The following is a 19,435-nucleotide window of genomic DNA, read 5'->3' on the forward strand; positions in this document are numbered from 1 at the left end:
TCAATTTTAAAACAAAAAAAAATTGTGTGTTTTGTAAAGTATATTTTTATTTTTTTTTATTTTATTTAAGTCGGCTCTAGGTCTGGGATCGAATTTGAGTTCGGGTCAGAGGTCGGGTTCAGCGCCAGGGCCGTGGAGGAATTTGGCTCCGGGTCTGGTCGGAATCCAAAAATATTGATTAAGAAAAAAAATTGTTTAAGAAAATATTGAAACTGATGATTTTTTTTTTAAAATTTTGATTCTTAATTAAAAATTGAAAAATAAAAATAATTTTATAGAATATGTTTTTGAAAAATATTTTTACTTTTCTAATTTTTTAAAAAAGTGTTACCAAACGCTACCCTAATAACTCGTTTCCAATAAAAACAAAGAAAGCCCTTATAATACTTTTAACTAAAAGAATAATAAGTTGTTAGTTGTGAAGTATCAAATTAAAGAGTGCGAAAAATGTTAGATTATGATCCCAAATGACAATTGTGAAATTAAATCTATTAATTATAATTATTAACCAAAAAGCTTTTAATAAAAATTAAATAATGACAATGCTAGAATAAAAAAAAATTGCAAAATAATTAACCACATTTAGAACAGTCCACAAAGTATGGAGTAAATTATAATTTGGGAATCTCCTATATGTGACACTATAAAAAATTTTAATTTTAGTCGACAAAAGTTGTGAGTAAAAGTAAAAAAATTACGATTAATTATAAATCACAAAAATCACAATACTATGTGTTTTTAAAAATCACAAAAATTACAATTTATTGTGACTAAAAGATCTATGACTAAAGGAATTAGTCACAAAAATCATAATTTATTGTGACTAAAAGTCACATTTAGTTATAAAAAATTTGTATTGTGATTAAAAGATTACCATTAAAAGTATTTTCTTTTTTTGTAGTGTGAGTATGAAAGTGGGTAACCATGTCACTAACCAATGACCCACACAAAAGTACTTTGAGCCATCCGAGAGCACCTCAACGATCCAATAAAAAAAAATAAAGTTATTTTCCCTCACAAAAGAAATCCTACTACAATAGGCATAACAAAATGGTATTGCAACACTACTATCAAAAAGACATAAGAAAGGAAAATAAATAACAAAAGACAATCACAACAGACCCAAAAGCATTATTGCTTGAAGCTCTGCCTATGGCTCGGTGACCAAATCTAACCACCCCATTTCTAACCGCCAATGTCAATTGTGCACTCATATTAATCCTCCCCGCCCTATCCTGCATGTTGAGAATTATGGGGTTCCATCTCAAAACCAATTGGCAATGAGTAGAGTAGCCCATATTCTTATATATGACTCAATTCTCTCTACCATTTATTCTATATGGGATAATGTCCACAACATTCTTCCTCAAGATGATGGCTATTTTTTGTTCATCGATCTTGAACCGTATCAGAGTGGACATGGTTACTATCTGTATAGGTGCGGATCGGATATGATCGCTTGCCCGCAAGGGATGTGGCTCTGATACCATGTTGAGTTGAGAATTATGGGGTTCCATCTCAAAACCAATTGGCAATGAGTGGAGTAGCCCATATTCTTATATATGACTCAATTCTCTACCATTTATTCTATGTGGGATAATGTCCACAACACTGTTGAATTGATACATTACAGAAGCCAAAGCATAGGGACGAGTGGGGCTCTTCTCTCTCAAAATAGCATCAAGCCCTCCCTATCAACACTTCGGTGCAACCCAACCATAGGTCGATGAAGTCCTAACCGAGGGAAAAAAAATTATAATTGGGAGTACTCCCTGTTGGGTTTTTGATAATTTTTTACTTTAGATGAATATTTTCTTTAACCTTGAGATGCAAATCAAATTTAATGTTTTGCTTGGTTGTATTTATGAGTAATTCCAATTTTTTTTAAATGTACTTCAAATATTGTCAGAAACATGTATTCTCATTAGTTTAATGAGCTTGTTTAGTATATAAGCGTGGTCGGCAAAATAATAATAATCATAATGTTTTAGCTTTAAGTTTAAAATAATAATTGAATGGTTAGTAGTAGATCAATAATAAGAGTACATGTTTAAGCTCAAAACAAAAAAAGAGTAGTACTAGTACATGTCCGGTTTATGTGGTGGCATACAAAAACTACATAATTATTTGGGAAAAAAACAAAAAAATACAAAAAAGGAAAAAAAATTACAAAAATACTTTGGGCCGGCCCATTAAACATTTATACAGTCCACATACAAATATTTACAAAAATACCACATGCACTAAGCCTTCAGCTGTACAGAGCGAACCATGAAGATGAAAATACGCGCTCGTTTCAAAACTGCAAAACAACCAAAATGAAACCAAAGCGAGAAAAATACAACTATTAATTCAATTGATCTGATTCAAATAAAACTGATGAAAAAGCACAATGACCACAACTATATTAAATTGAATTAAGTGTTGTGGTTTTTCAAGTTGATTTACAGTTGCATCATTATTTTATATTAGTTTAATTCAATTGTTTGCAAGAATTTATTTTGGAAATAAGAAAAGGAGAAAACACTTTGAGAAATAGTTAGTTTCTGAAATAAATTTAAACGTTTCTTAATAGTTTCATTTTAGTTTTATTATAGTTTATTAACAGCAATAAATATAAATTGTAAATAAACAAGTATACAAACTATAATAAAACTATAAAAAAACTAAAAACAAACTGACAAGCAGAAACAACTCTACGAATATAAACTACAAACATCTAAATCGAATTGTTACCTAAAAAAGAACAGCAAACAACTATACCTAATAATATTCCCAAAACACATCATACATAAACATATTAAACTATTAAAAAACTAGAAAAAAAAAACTAAAACCCACTGATTAGAGACACTAAAACAAAAACAAATGTTTCAAAATATCTAAAAAAAACTAGAAACACAAACAGAACATAAAACACAACAAAAATGGAACGAAAATAATAAGAAACAAACTAAAATGCCAAACCCAAGAACAAAATAAAATTGATTAAACAAAAATAAAGTCCTAAAAATCCAAAGAAAACCAAACGAAATTTTAAAATGAAAAACCTAAAATATCACAAACCAGAAAAAACCAAAACGATGAAATGGAAATACAAGAAAATGTTTAAAATGGGGGGAAACGAAAATGAAACTGAAAACCAACCTCTGTTCAAACTTCGGCAGAGGCACTAGCTTTTTCACTAGAAATTTCTTCAACCATTTGCTCCTCCACATTGAGCTTCGATTTCTTCTCTTCAACAATCGGACGTTTACCCTTTGCTTTGTTAGCCAAAGATTTCAAGCCCATTTTCGATTTTTTTTTTCTGAACTGGGGAAAGAGATGAGGATGAACTAGTGATGACCATTTTATAAAGAAATTTGAAACAAGAATAAACTGAGAGGGAAAAAAACTTGAGAAATCGTGGGTTGAGTGAGAGTTGAAATTTTTTGGAAGAACAAAAAATGAGAGAGAAAAAATCGTGATGAATAATGAGTAGTTATGCTTCAACAATGGAGGTTATTGATCTTCCAAACAAAAAAAAAACTGAAAGAAAATCCAAAATCAAATGAAAAGAAAAGGAAAAAAGAGAAAGAAGAGAGTGGAAGTTGATTGATGTGTGATAGAAAAGAAAAAAAGAGAAAGAAGATAGTGGAAGTTGATTGATGTGTGATGGGGATGACACATGTGTCTGTGCACGAGAATGGTGTGTAAGTGGTATTATTGTAATAAAATAAAGATGGTAAGTAAAAATGTTGATGTAGGCGTGTAGGAGTAAAACAGTAATAAAATGTGCAAAACAGATTTTTGGTGTAAAAATTTCTAATTATTTCTCTTTATAAATTAATAAAACCAAAATTTAAATTGTCTATACATCACAAAATACAAATCATTAAAAAGGTCAATGCTATAAAATAAAATACAATTTGACCTATGGCACAAAAGTAAACAAAAGGCATGATATATCTATTCTATATAAAGTGTCTATATAACCGAATTCTTGGTTTATGATAAATTCATGGGTGACTTTTTATTTATATTAAAAATAAAATAATTTATTATTAAAAATAAAATAACTTATGAGAAATTCATGGGTGACTTTTTATTTATATTAAAAATAAAATGATTTATTATTAAAAATAAAATAGTTTATGAGAAATTCATGGGGTCACTTTTTATTTATATATAATAAAATAAATCCCATTAAATCTAAAAAAATACGATTGAGTTTTTGCTGTTGTACATCTACGATTTTTCTCTTCTTCTTCTCTTCTTCTCTTCTTCTCTTCTAGAATTACCATTTTCCTATAAAAACACTCATTAAAAGAAAAAGTTATATTTTAGCACATACAGTGTAATTAAGAATCCATAAAATTTATAATTTCGTCTTTTGTTAAATAAAAATAATAACAACTTAAAGCATTATTATAATTATGCTGCTTTGTACATGCTGGGACAAAAAGGAATGCCAATCTTATTAATTTCTCCATGTTCTAGCTATTAATGCAAACCAGAAAAAGAAAAACATTTACTAAAACCCACCAAAACTTATCATAATTAAACCTGAGGCATTAGATGCAAAAAAAAAAAAAAAATCAGAGAGTACATTACAGCACTGTTTTTGATCACGTGCTCATAAATTAGAAGCACAATTAAATATATTAGCGAAATAGTAACATCCAAATTTCAGAGTTGATGAAAAATCTGCAACTGAATGAGGTAAAGACTACTACAATATTTACTTTATAAAACTTTTGTTTCAATATCTTACTATTATTAACACCATTTTGATTTGGATGTAAAAAAAATATTTTTGGATTGAGGCGGCAATAAAAATAACTGATATTGTCCAGAGTTTTTATAACATGTCATGTGACGCATGTCATAAAAAAATAGATTTATACAATCGCAATGAAAAAATTATATGTGACAAGCCATCATGCGGCCAGGAAGGATTTCCTACACCACGGTATATTACAAAAAATATATGATGTTATTGAAATTAAGTTAAAATAATAATAAAAAAAATACTAACAATCTTATTATGCATTTTACAGTGCTATAGCATATGTTGAACTTGATGACAATACAAAGAGCCTATCTGCTGTCATGTTCGCAGATATTGTGGAAAAAATATTTTCGTGTACTGCTGCCCAACTAATGAAATATACTGCAAAGGTGTAATTTTAAAAAAAAAATAAAATAGTTTTACATGCCTTTCATAAGTTGATTTTTTTTAATTAAATAAGCTATGCACACTATGTCTAATCATTTTAAATGAAAATACATCACGGTTTGCAGGAACCCGCTTTGTCGACACTACCATATTTAATTTATCAATGAAAAAATGGACAATCCAGACATATACGGACTCGGCTAGAATAAAAAGTGCAAAATACAAAAATTATACTATTGTCTCTATCGAAACAAATGAAGATTGAAATCCACCAATGACTATCATTAGTTTTCTTATCTACAATTTTTAGACAAATGCTATCTTCAATTATCAATAATTTAGAGATTGATTTTTAATTTTCTTTTTATCTTACACCCATTTAAATAATGTTTCTTTAAGTATTAGAACATCAATTTTTAATTTATTTTTGGATTAACTTAAGAACATATTTAAATCATCAAGCTTTTTTAAACATTAATATATTGCATTCGGTATTCATTTTTAATTGACAACATTATAAACTATAATATTTAGATACACATAATAATAATCTCACCTAATAACTAATAATATTTTTTCTTTAATTTTTAATTGTATCACTTTCAACTAACATAGAAAAAAACTAGCATAAAATTTAGTATACGTGCCTTGCACGTAGCTTTTTACTAGTATATTATAGTTAGTTAGTGATACTTACTCACCACTCCGATATATATACTTTGCATATATAGATTTAATTAAGTGTTGTTTTTGGTTAATCATTCCTACTAATTAAGTTGATTCTGGATATGCGTCTTTATATGTATACAAGTCATATTAGGATATATAATCATTGGATTTTCCAATCTAATATATATCATTCAAAATTAATAATAAAAAATATATATAAACATATTTATGAACTAGAAGTTAATCCACCACAAGAATATTATCTAGGATGGAATTATTGATAAAAAGATCGATAAGAAACTAATGAGAAAAGATTCGTTGATAATTGATGGATTTATAATTGTAAACTAGTCAACTTGTTAATAATCATTTGTGAATTGCATATAGATACATGTAATTCGTTCATATATATACTTAAGAATTTGTATGAAAATTAATATAATAATAAATAAGTGGAATGTATTCAATGTAATTGGAACTACTAATTAATTGTCATATATATAATTGTTCCCTAATAAGTAGGTTAGAAATGTGCACAATGTAAACATATGGAATAATATCTAATAGTTATTTAATTAATTACTTGTATTTATGTAACATTTTGTTATTATTAGTTCCCTTCACGACAAAAATGATTCCACACACAATTCACATCAATTCAGTCCATGAGACTAAAGAGACATTAAAAAAAATGGAACTATTCTTTATTCAACTAATATTTAACAATTAAAGCTCCGTAAGAATAATATTGTTTCAATTAAAGTGACAACACCATTCCACAATAATGCTCCACATTTCGTCAATAATATTAATAATAATAAGGATCTAATTCTACAATGGATAAAACTATACATTGTTTCTTTTCTTTTCACCCAAATTAACTTATGAGGATTGAAAAACTTTTGAGAGGTTTTGCAGAAATAGAGAAAGAAAACTCTGTTATTTGAGAAATGTAATGTTTTGTTTCAATATAAGTAAAAGCTGGGTTTATATACTCAGCAAGAAAGGTAAAACAGTAAGTCTAACTAATTAAGAATTAGTTACAATGGTAACAATCAAATTAATCTCTTAATTAACATAACTAACCACCTAATCCTAATAGTCCCCGTCAAGATGGAGTGTAAATATTAAACACACACATCTTGGATACAATGTTATTAAAATGTGAGGGAAGTAAGGCCTTGGTAAAAATGTCAGCTACATTTTGTTGAGATGAAACATGAAGTAACTTGAGAGTGTCTGGATTTTTTCCCGAATGAAGTGACAGTCGATCTCGACATGTTTAGTTCGTTCATGATAGACTGGATTTTCACTAATGTGTATGGCTGTTGTGTTGTCACAATAGAGAGAAGCAGGCCGGTTGAGGGAGATTCCAAAATCCTTGAGGAGAGCAATGATCCAAGTTACTTCGGAGGTTGCATTTGCCATGGCACGATACTCGGCTTCAGCTGAGGACCGAGAGACGACTTGCTATTTTTTTGGTTTCCAAGAGATAAGGGCCTGGCCAAGAAAGATACAATATCCAGAAATAGATCGACCTGTGTCTTGGCAAGCTCCCCAATCCGCATCTGCAAAAAAAGAGAGTTGAACATTCGAAGGTGATAAGCTTGTTTCAGCAAAGGCTGAAATGTTTGGACTTGTGTTAGAAGGGAAAAAGAGTCCTTGACTGGGGGTACGTTTAAGGTATTGGAGCACACGATGGGTGGCTTGAAGGTGAGGTACGCTTGGACATGTAAGAAATTGACTTAAATGATTGACGGCATAAGATATGTCTGGCCGTGTGATTGTTAAGTAGATGAGTTTGCCAATGAGGCTCCCATAAGTGGTAGGATCGGGTAAGAGGTTTCCCTTGTCCTTGCTAAGCTTGAGATTAGGTTCCATGGGAGTTGAAGCGGGCTTTGCTCCTAGGTAACCTGTGTCAGTTAGGAGTTGCAAGGTGAAGGGCCTTTGAGATATTGAGATTCCTTTATTGGTTCTTGCTATCTCCAAACCAAGAAAGAACCGAAGTGGTCCAATGTCCTTGAGGGAAAAATTTTTGTCCAAGAAGGATTTGAATTGAGTGATGGCAGCCTTGTTGTTGCTAGCGATGATGATGTCATCCACATATACGAGAATGGCAATTTGGAAAGTTGGAGTTCTTTTTATGAATAAGGAATTGTCAGAAAGAGATTGTTGGAAGCCTTCAGATTTTAAAGTGGTACTCAACTTTTTCGTACCATTGTCTAGAGGCTTGTTTGAGACCGTATATACTCTTGTTGAGTTTACACACACTGTTGGGAGGGGCTATATAAACAGGTGGGATTTTCATATACACTTCTTCATGGAGGTCACCATGGAGAAATGCATTGTTGATGTCAACTTGGTGGATATCCCAATTGTACATTGTAGCAAGTGCAAGAAAATTTTTGAGTGTGTTAAACTTAGCTACAGGAGCATAAGTTTGATCATAATCTATGCCTTGTTTTTGATTTAACCCTTTGGCTACAAGGCGAGCCTTAAAACGAATGGCTTCCCCTTGTTGATTGTATTTGACTTTGTAAACCCATTTACATCCAATGGCTTTGTGTCCATGGGGTAATTTGGTGACAATCCATGTATGATTTTTTTCTAAGGCCTCAGTTTCATCATCCATAGCCTTAAGCCAATGTTTGAATTGTGAAGCCTCGGAATAAGAGCGAGGTTCGACATGTGAATAGGCTGCAAGGACAGCAGCCTTGAATTGCGGACTGAGTTTGGTGTAGGAGATAAATTTTTCAATTGGAAAAGCTGTGGATGTTATATGGCAAACATAATCTTTTAAGTGTGTAGGTTTGATGATAGGTCTGCCACTTTTCGATTGTGGAAGTGGATTATTATCTGATGTAGTAATTTTTTTATTTTGATTACTGTCATCAGGTATGGGTTCTGCTGGTGTGGATTGTTCAGCAGGGATAGTGTTTAATAGTTGAGAATTAATAGGTGACAGTGTGATGTTTGGTTGTTCATCAGAGTTGGATTTTGTAGAGTTGTTGTCAACAGTAGGAGCTGTTTTAATGAGTGGAGCATTTGAGATGTTGCTCGATGTGTTATCAGCAACAGTAGGGGCTGTTGTCATGTTGGGGGCATCGAATATGACACCAGATGAAGGTTTAGCATGCTGAATTGCTGCTGGTGTGAGGGATAGACCAGAAATCTGGTTTTTTGTATTGATTACAGTTGTATACACCAGTTGGTGTTGTGTGTGTATTGACCCAAGATATGGGTTGAAATACAGGTAGACATGGATTTTAAAAAAAGTGTTGATGTTAGAATGAGAGATGTTGGCAGTGAGAGGAAAAATAGTCTCATAAAAAACGACATCTCGAGATTGGAAGATTTACTTTGTTTCAATATCAAGTAGATCATAGGCTTTCATACCTTGGGGGTAGCCAATAAAAATTGAAGCACGAATTCTAGGTGAAAATTTATGCCTAGTAGATGGTAGAGTAGAAGCATAGGCTAGGCATCCAAAACACCTTAGGTGTTCATAATGAGGGGGTTTTTTGTGAAGTGTCTCATATGAAGTGTTACCTTGAAGTAGATAGAAGGAGTTCTATTCATTAAGTATGTGGCGGTATGAATATAATATGGCCAATAAGGGAGGAGTAAATTGGATTGAAAGCAAAGAGTTCTAGCAATATTCCAAATGTGTTGATGCTTTCTTTCCACAACAGAATTTTATTGTGGTCTCTCAACACAAGAATGATAAGGAACAATACCTTTAGAGGCATAGAAAGAATGCATGTTAAGTTCTTTAGCATTGTCGGAACGAATAGCTTTTATGGGTTTTGAATATTTGTGTACAAACCATGTTATAGAACATTGGAATAATAGATTGCACATCGGATTTATTTTTAAGCATAACCATGTAAAGCGAGATTTGTCATCGACAATGGTGAGAAAATATTTATATCCTTCAATGCTTATGACATTGAAGGGTCCCCAAATATCCATGTGAATAAGGTCAAATATATCATCAACAAAATTATGGTTTGATATGAATTGCAACCTTTTTTGTTTTGCAATATGACATATATGACAATGATGGTTTTTTGAAACATTTAAACGAGAAAAGAACTTTTTATTGATTGTATTAGAGATGTACATTGAGGGATGACCAAGGCGTTTGTGCCATTGGTCTCCATTATTACATGAAAGTAAAGAGCAAGTAGAACTTGCAATAGGTATGAAATCTTAGAGAAGAACATATAGCTTTCCAAGTCTTTTAGCTGTCCCAATCACCACACTCGGAGAATGAGCCTGTAATATACAAAAATCATGGTGAAAATGGACCATCTTAGCCGTCTTACTAAGAAGGAATGTTGGAATGGACAATAGGTTGATGTTAAAGGTTGGAACAAATAATACATCATAAAGAAAAAGATGTGGATTTATTTGAACTGTACCAATTCCTTTAACAGATATTTGATTGCCATCAGGGAGAGTCACATGTGGTGGAAAATCATTGTTAGAGAAAGATAAAAAAAAAACAAGATTTTGTAAAACACATATGGTGAGTTGCTCCACTATCAATTATCCAAGGATGAGTATGAAAAAAAGATTTTTTACCAGCCATGTTAAAGCGGCAGGGATTGGTAGAGGATGAAGGACGAGCTGAGGCAGCCATAGAGGGCAAATCCGAGGATGAGGAACCAATGCTTCTTTGTCTCTCTTCTTGAACAATCATGGAGAAAACCCGAGAGAGATTGGGAATTGGTTCATTGAGTAGAATTTGAGCCCGAACAGAAGAGTAAGACTCATTGAGACCCGTTAGAAATTGTAGAACTTGATTTTGATTGTAGTAATCAAGGAACAATTTCATTGCACCACAAGAACAAGTGGTGTTGGGTTGGAATTCCTTAAGCTCATCCCATATGGACTTGAGCTTTGTGAAATATGTTGTGACGGATTGATCACCTTGCTGCAAACGGGTGAGTTGTGTTTGCAGCTGAAAAATTCTAGGGCCATTGCCCTCATTGAATCTTTCTTGAAGATCATGCCACATGTCGGTGGTGAGATCAAAGTACATAATGCTCTATGCAATCTCAGGAGACATAGAGTTTATCAACCAAGACATCACCATGTTATTACATCTATTCCAAGAATTGAGTAAGGGATTACCAGAAATCGGACGAGGAAGGGTTCCATCGATAAAGGCAGACTTGTTCTTTGCTGTCAACGCCATTGTTATACCTCGTTTCCATGACTGGTAATTCGCATCGTTGAGCACAATGGAGACAAGAACAAGCCCTGGGTGATCTGCCGTACTGAGGAAAAAGGGGCTGAAAATGTCTTCCTGAGCCAGTCGATCGAGTCTGCGAGTAGATGCAGCAGGTTGATTGGGGTTAGGAGCGGGTTGAGCAGGGGACCACAGGTCTGGTTCGATGGTGTCTTCTTCCTAGGAAGGTCGAGATCTGGAAGGTGGAGGTCGACGAGAAGCCATGGATGGATTGGCGATTGGTGCGGAAGTGGAATCGAGATTGGATTCTGATGTGTTATGCTCTGCTGTAGACGGGGGAAGACCATCTTGCGAGCGGGTGGAGGGCCTTGCCATTGAAGATTGGGCAAGGTTTTCTTCTGATACCATATGAGGATTGAGAAACCTTTGAGAGGTTTTGCAGAGAAATAGAGAAAGAAAACTCTTTTATTTGAGAAATGTAATGTTCTGTTTCAATACAAGTAAAAGTTGGGTTTATATACTAAGCAAGAAGGGTAAAACAGTAAGTCTAACTAATCAAGAATAAGTTACAATGATAACAACCAAAGTAATCTCTTAACGAACATAACTAACCACCTAATCCTAATATAACTCATTATTTTGATAAATTAGTATAATTTTTTTTTTTCATAAATTTGGTTATGGTTTGCGTTAGTACTCCCACGTTTTCCTTAATGATTAATGGGTTGATGCATGAGTTTCTTTAAGTCAAAAAGAGGGTTAAAGAAAATGTGATCTGATATCCTTTGCTTTTGGTGTTAAAAATAATATATCTATCAACCATCTATTGCAATTAACAATAGCTCAGAATTTTAATTTCTAATTTTATTGAAAGTTTTCGGAGCTGAAATTAACTCATTTGCATTTTTTGGATCATTTTATATTTTGCAAAAGTATTTAAGTTGATATCCATTTGATTGTAGTACTGTTAAGAGATTTTTGCTAGAAAATTAATGTAAAACACGAAGCATACATAAATCGTGATGAAGTGTGAAATTAATTAAATATATATGTACTTATGAACAAAAGATCGAAATACCTCTAGGTATTGATTTTTTTTAGCTTCAATCACACACTAGCTTTGGATCTACAAAACAAAAAGAAATTGATTAGAGTGGGTAATCGGGCTTCCAATATCTCTATACTCTCTTTAGTTTTACTTTGCCCGTAACCGAATATTGATTGAATTCATCCCAAGACATAGTACTAACATCTCGAGTTTGTCCCACAATGTCCCACCAAACGTGGGCATGCTCTTGGAACATAAATGCAGCACAATTAACCTGTTCATAATATGGGTAACAGTGATCATCCATTATTATGCCTTGATGATGTCAGTACCTCCCAAGAACGTCAGAGGTTGTAGCTTAACAAACTGCTCAAAGATCGAGTCCCAATATCGCAATATTAATCCAGGGTTACCCACCACTAGAACAGGAGCTGGTGGTAACACTTACTCAGTTGAAGCTACTTAAGTCGGTTGCCTAAACTGACGCAACTCATCTTCCTAACGGAGTAAAATGGTTTGCATTTTGAGAAACATCTGCTGCCAGTCGGCAGGTGGATTAGCATTGTTAACCTCCGTGTTATTCCCTAAATTTGTGGAGGCATGGGCAGTGTCGATGGATTAGTTTAGTTATTACCAGGCTCTACAGGCTCACCTTGTGGTCTGGTTGATTGATCAGGGTCTATTTTCTCTCAAATAGCCTTGAAATCAACAACTCCGATGAGTTAGGCACCAAATGTTGGGTTTTATGCCCTAAATAAAACTCATTTCAATATAATCAGATTTACTTATTAATATAGATCAGAAATAACATTTAATGTTGCATGGTTCACATGATTTATTTCATGATTATATGTACATAATGTATGAGTTCATCTGAAACCCTTTTCACATACTTGATCATGTTTATTGTGTTGTCAACATATTGGAAAGTAAACATGACTATGTGAATAAAGTTTCCTAGATTTATCAGACACAGGGTTTTACTGATATGATAATCTACAACAGAGTTTACTTGCATTTGGAGAAATGCTATGTTCTTTCCAGAGAATTGGTTAAAGTAAAGCTCAGGTTGGATGCATGTAGTATGCATCGGAAGGGACCGATATTGAACTTTGACTTAGATTTATTAAACTTACCGTAATATCTTTTCAAGTCAATATCGCCTCGTTGATCCTAGATCAAATGATCTTAATCCTGTTATGATTAGGCTCAATCTCAAGAGGCTATTCGTGTTCTTTGATTTGTTTGTTAAGCCTACTTTTGGGTCAGGGTGATATGTACATTTTGGGAATACAGTAGTGCAATTGAGTGGGAGCGCTAACATAAACATGGAATCTATAGCTTCTATCTGGCGAATAGTAAGTAAAGGATGATCTCCTTCGAGCTTGACCAAACGAAAATAAATGGTTGAGTACCCATTTCATATAAGCTGAAATATCATTTATACGGGGTTAAGTGTTTTAAGGATAAAATACTTTGTAGGGTGTAACGGTAATCTAATCCCTTTACAGTGTAGATCATTCATATAGAGGATCATTGATCAAATTAGGATTATAACAATGGATAACTAATGATGTTTCTATATGGTGGAACATATAGAGCATTTTATTTACTGAGAGTGCAATTCTAAGTTCTATGCGTGGATTCAACGAAGAATTAATAAGTCAGTGAATTTAGGTTATAAATTCTTAATCTGCTTATTGGAAGCTTGGTCATATAGACCCATGGTCCCCCCACTAGTTGAGATAATATTTCTTGTAAGACTCATATAATTGGTTTTGATTAATCAATTATAATTCTCAATTTAGACTATGTCTATTTGTGAATTTTTCACTAAGTAAGGGCGAAATTGTAAAGAAAGAGTTTTAGGGGCATATTTGTTAATTAGGATACTTTGTATGGTTCAATTAATAAATATGATAAATGAAAATATTATTTAATAATTATTATAGTTATTAAATAATTAGAATTGGCATTTAAATAGTTGAATTTGAAAATTGGCGTTTTTGAGAAAATGAGATGCAGAAATGAGAAAACTGTAAAATTGCAAAAAGTGAGGCCTAAATCCATATTGTATAGGGCCGGCCACTTTTATAGGGTTTTTCATCTGATATTTTCATTATTTTAATGCCAAATAATTCAAACCTAACCCTAGTAGAATGCTATAAATAGATAGTGAAGGCTTCAGGAAATTTACACTTAACTTTCTACTTTTTCCTTCAGAGAAAAACCTGAGCCTTCTCTCTCTAAACCCTAGCCGCCACTTCTTCTCTTTCTTCTTCCTTGAAATTTCGAAACACTTAGTGATTAGAGTAGTGCCCACACACAGCAAGTGATACCTCAATCATAGTGAGGAAGATCGTGAAGAAAGACATTCAACAAGAAGGGGTTTCAGCACTAAAGAAGGAGAGAAAGAGATCCAGGTTCAGATCTTGATAATACTCTGCGACAGAAAGGATACAAGGGTTAGAGATCTCAACGGAAGGAGTCATATTATTCTGCTGCACCCAATGTAAGGTTTCTAATACTTTATATGTGTTTATTTCATAATCGTTTTAGAAGTTCATATTTAGGGTGTTAATCAACATACTTGTGAGTAGATCTAAGATCTTGGTAAAATAATTTCCAACAACTAGTATCAGAGCCATGGTAATTGATTTGCTTGCAAGAAATTTGGACTTAAAACGATTTGTTTGTGTTTTGGATGGTATCATGTTGTTTTGAGTGTTGTTTGATGATTGATTGATGTTTGTAAATTTTCGTGCAAAATAATTGAATATCTGTTTCTGGAATCATTTTTATTGGATAGTATCGAAAAAATTAAGCAATTTACTTTTTTACAGAACTCGATTTCGATTTAATTTGAATTAGTTATTATTTTTTGAAGTTTCGAAAAATATTGGGATGGTGTCACTGCACCACGCGCACGCGGAAATCATGCAGCACTCGTGCTGCGCCGTGTTTCCTCGCCCAAGCACTCCCATTCGCGCCCATGGACAGTATGATGGACAGTATGCAATGCATACTGTCCGTACAGCTCGCAATTTTTTCATTTTTCTTCGATTTTTCATGCTATTACATGGATTTAACTTCCGATTTTTTGTGTAGTTTTGTATTTAGACGTTTACTATTCCTAATTTAATTCTAAATATCATAATTAAATTAATTATTTTTTTTAATTAATTCATGATATTAGTGTAATTTGAATTTGAAAATAGTAAATATCTATCTTTTTTGCTTAATTATCTATCTTATGTTTAAATTTGATTATATCTTATCTTATTTTTAAATTTAAGGTCAGATTTTAAATTTTTAAATTAATTTTTTTTTAAATAATTTGACCTTATTTAAATTTAAAATAAGATAACTATAATCATGTAATTTTAAATAGAAGTAAGATATTTTGCTAACTTTTAAATTTTGTTATATTAAATCATAAAATCTGAAAAAGATATTTATTTATCTTTTTTATTTTTATTGAATATCTAATTTATAAAATAACATTAAATTTGTTAAAAGTAGTTAGCAAATTTTAGAATGATATTTAGGTTAGTTGAAACCTAATTTTTCAAAATTGTAGGTTTAATTTTAAAAATTATTTTATTAATTTCGAAAATATATAAATTTTATTATTTTTTCGAAAATAATTTTTTTTCGAAATTTAATTATTTAAAATTAAATAAATCCTACATCCAACTATCCAGCTAACCTTGTTGCAGGAGTATGTGTTTTAGCTTGTTTGTAAGTTTTATAAAACCTATTATTGCTTGATTGCAAATAGTCATGGTTAACTTGTTGACAGATCCAATGATCTGATTTTAACTCATGGTTCCCTTGGTCAACTAAATAATTTGTAACAGGTAATTTTCACAATCTTCTTTCATCTGTGTATGACCTAGCAATATGATAGGATCCATCCAAATTCTGTGCCTGTATGAGCCTATATGTTTAATTTTGTTATAGATGCATATAGGTTGTTGTTGCTAAATAAAATATCATAGTTTTTTATAGATTTTATTTAGGCCCATTTAGTTTTGGGCCTATTCAATTAATAACAGTTGTTCATTTTAAGGTTAAATTCCTCTCTTTTGGGCCTTGTGTGAGAGTTGGGAGCCATAGAAGTGGGTACGACATACTGAACCCAACACCCCCTCACATGAACCACCCCAATTGTGAAGGCCCATTTGCCTTATTTGAATAACTGTACTAGGTTAATTAAATTAGTTTAACCTAATAAAATTGATTAGCAACATAATTAATTTTATTTATTTTGAAATTAATTTAAGAAAACCATAGTTTAAAGAATTTTATTCTAAGCTAAACTATATGTATTTTCTTGTATTTAATTAAATATAGAATTATAACCATTTAGATTCTTTCTGAAGCTTAATTTAAATTTTTAATTAAATATTCTTATTTAAGTTGATATTTAGTTATCTCTAACTAATCAACTTAAACCTGAATATCTTTTGGATTTAAAATTTCAAAATTAAGTTGAGGAATTTTCGGAATTGGTTATTAAGATTCTTTAGATATTTTTTAAAGTTGATATTTTTTCATATATTAACTTAAAATGAAATATTTTTAAATTAAGTGGTTACAACTTAATTTTTGATATTTAGTTAAATTTAAATTTGAAAATATTTAAGTTCTAGATTTTTTCTAATACAACTTAAATTAGATATTTTTTTCAAATTTTGTGGAAAAGATACTTAGTCAAATAAGATATTTTCTAGATAGTTATTTCTAGACTACTTATTATTTCTAATATTAAATAGGAAAATATTATACATTGTGAAATTAATTATTTAAATAATTAATTTTGGTACAATTTATTTTAAGTATATTTTTTCCTAGTATTAAACTAGAGATTAATAATTAAGCCTTCTCTACACTTAATTATTTATTTTTTGAATTTAATACATTTAATTAAATTGAAAATTAAATATCTAAGTTGATTTTCATCATGATACTTAAATATTTTTTTTTCATGACACTTAATTTAATAGAAAATTATTTTTAGCTGAAATTTATTTTTTCAACTAAATTTAAATAATTTTCAAAATATATTTTTTCTTTTATTTATTAATCAAATTTCAAAATTGCATTTCATAATGCAAGATGTTTTTGAATTTATCTTGAAAAATAGATTAAGTTGTAAATTAATTATTTATTTTAATTAATTCTTGGACCAACTTAAATCAATGATTTTTTTCATTTATTGATTAATTTAAAATAAATGAATTAAAGTATATTATTAGAAATTGAATTAATTAGTTAAAGGAAAATCTAGATAGGTGATATTTTTGCTTGAAGTATTTTTCTAAGTAATTATTATTTAAGTATTTCGAAAATATAAAGTTTTTTATACTTTCTTTTTCAAAATACAATAAATATATTCTCATGAAAATTTATTTTGAGTTGTAAATTAATTTAAATTAATACAAATTAAATGATTTTCTTAATATTTATATATCAAAATTACTACTGAGATGGAAGTAATTAAATTTATTTCAATCACCATCTAAGTATAATTTTATAAATATTAAATTAAATTCTAATTGAGAATTTTAATTCTAAATTCGATATTTAATGAATATATTTTATTATAAATAATAATGAAAATACATTTTAAAGAATGAGCTTTATTATTAAGATATTCGATCTCCATTGTTAGTTTTACATAGCGTTTGTTTTAGTGAGTAATCCTCCCTAATGGAGGAACGTTCATTAGCAAGTTCGCACTGTTTAATCTCGAAAGGTAAGTAGCTTTGTAAGTGTTTTATATGGTATGGATCACCCTAATGGTGGCGACCATATTTGACTTACAAAATATGAAACAATGGTAGAAGCTCATAAGATAGAATTGCCTTGACTCTCGCCTAAACGGGACAACGCTGAATTTCAATCTTGATCGAATAAAAGGTTGCTAGAATGTTTAACATTTTAGATGAGCTGACAACTCTATTCAATGGATGGTAGCTTTGACTCTCGCCTAAACGGGACACTGATATCAGTTTGTTGAAAACCTTGGAAATTATTTAGGATTGTATGTTTTAGTATTTTCACTTGTCATTCCTACTTGCTATATGTTTAATAATTTCTGAATTGTGTATGAATTTATATTGAACCATGTTATTTTCTGTTATTAAATTGTAGTTTAATTTTGAATCTTCATTCTTGGTCTAACTTGGTTTGTTTATCTAATGAAATAAATCCCTAATGGATTTTCACCATTAGACATACATAATAGTGTTAGATCTCGAAAGATAAATATTGTATATGCAACATCTAGCTGTTCATCAATTGATGACACCTTAGACTAGTATTTTTACAATATGAAACAAGAAGATTGTATAAATAAGATTACTTTGACTTTCGCTAATCGAATCATCGTTGGATTCTTATTTAAACAACGAAATTATTCTAATTCCTCTTAGCTTATTCATTACAAATTAGCTCAATAACATATCATTGGATGAATGGTCTATAAATCATTTCATGTCATTCTATTTTCTCTTAATAAATTAAATGAATGACATATGATTATAACCCGAAATTCTATTCCACAATGATATAAGTCCTCAATCTTAGAAATCTCCTACTTGTATGGGCAATCTGACTTAGAGTTTATATTAGTAGTGGTGGTCAAAGAAGAATTACTCATTATATTTGGTATAAATTTAAGTCTTTGACTTTAATTTTAGATTCCAAACAGAAATTTTCTTATATTTCTAATTCCAGGATACATACAGTTACACTTCCACAAGTGTTTAATATCCATCTTCTATCATTGGTTTCAAACTGTATGGAATTTGAGTTGGGAAATTTGAAATTCTATGCTTAAAATGCCATTTTATTTTTTTCCTAAATGTATAGTTATTAAAATTGTTCCTATATGCCAACTTTTTTCATTTTCCTAAACTACCCCCCTCATTTGAATCAGCCTCTCTCTTCCTCTCTCTTCATCTCTCTCAGCCGAACCCCCTCCCCCACGATACCCATCTATCACAGCCAAAAATTGTTCAACCCATCCCTCTCACAACCACCCATCTCCGTCGACGCTCAACCCGACCTACCCACCGCCGTCGAAGCTCAACCCCGACCAACCACGGCGACCAATCTCAGGCGAACCCGAAGCAAAAATGTCGAAGGTGTGTTTGGTTTTCTTCTTTTGTTTTTTTTTTTTTAAGTGTTAAAAGATTGATTTAGATGTGTTTTTTGTTTGTGAAACTTTGTTGCAAAAATGTCCGACCAATATCTGCTGTGGGTTTTTTTTTTTTTCTTCAGATTTCAGAGGGAGGAAGAGAGAGGCCCGATGGTCGGACCTTGGGGTCCGATGGGTCCGATGGTCGCACCCATC

The sequence above is a fragment of the Cannabis sativa genome, chromosome X (assembly GCF_029168945.1).
Source record: "Cannabis sativa cultivar Pink pepper isolate KNU-18-1 chromosome X, ASM2916894v1, whole genome shotgun sequence".
NCBI lineage: Eukaryota > Viridiplantae > Streptophyta > Magnoliopsida > Rosales > Cannabaceae > Cannabis > Cannabis sativa.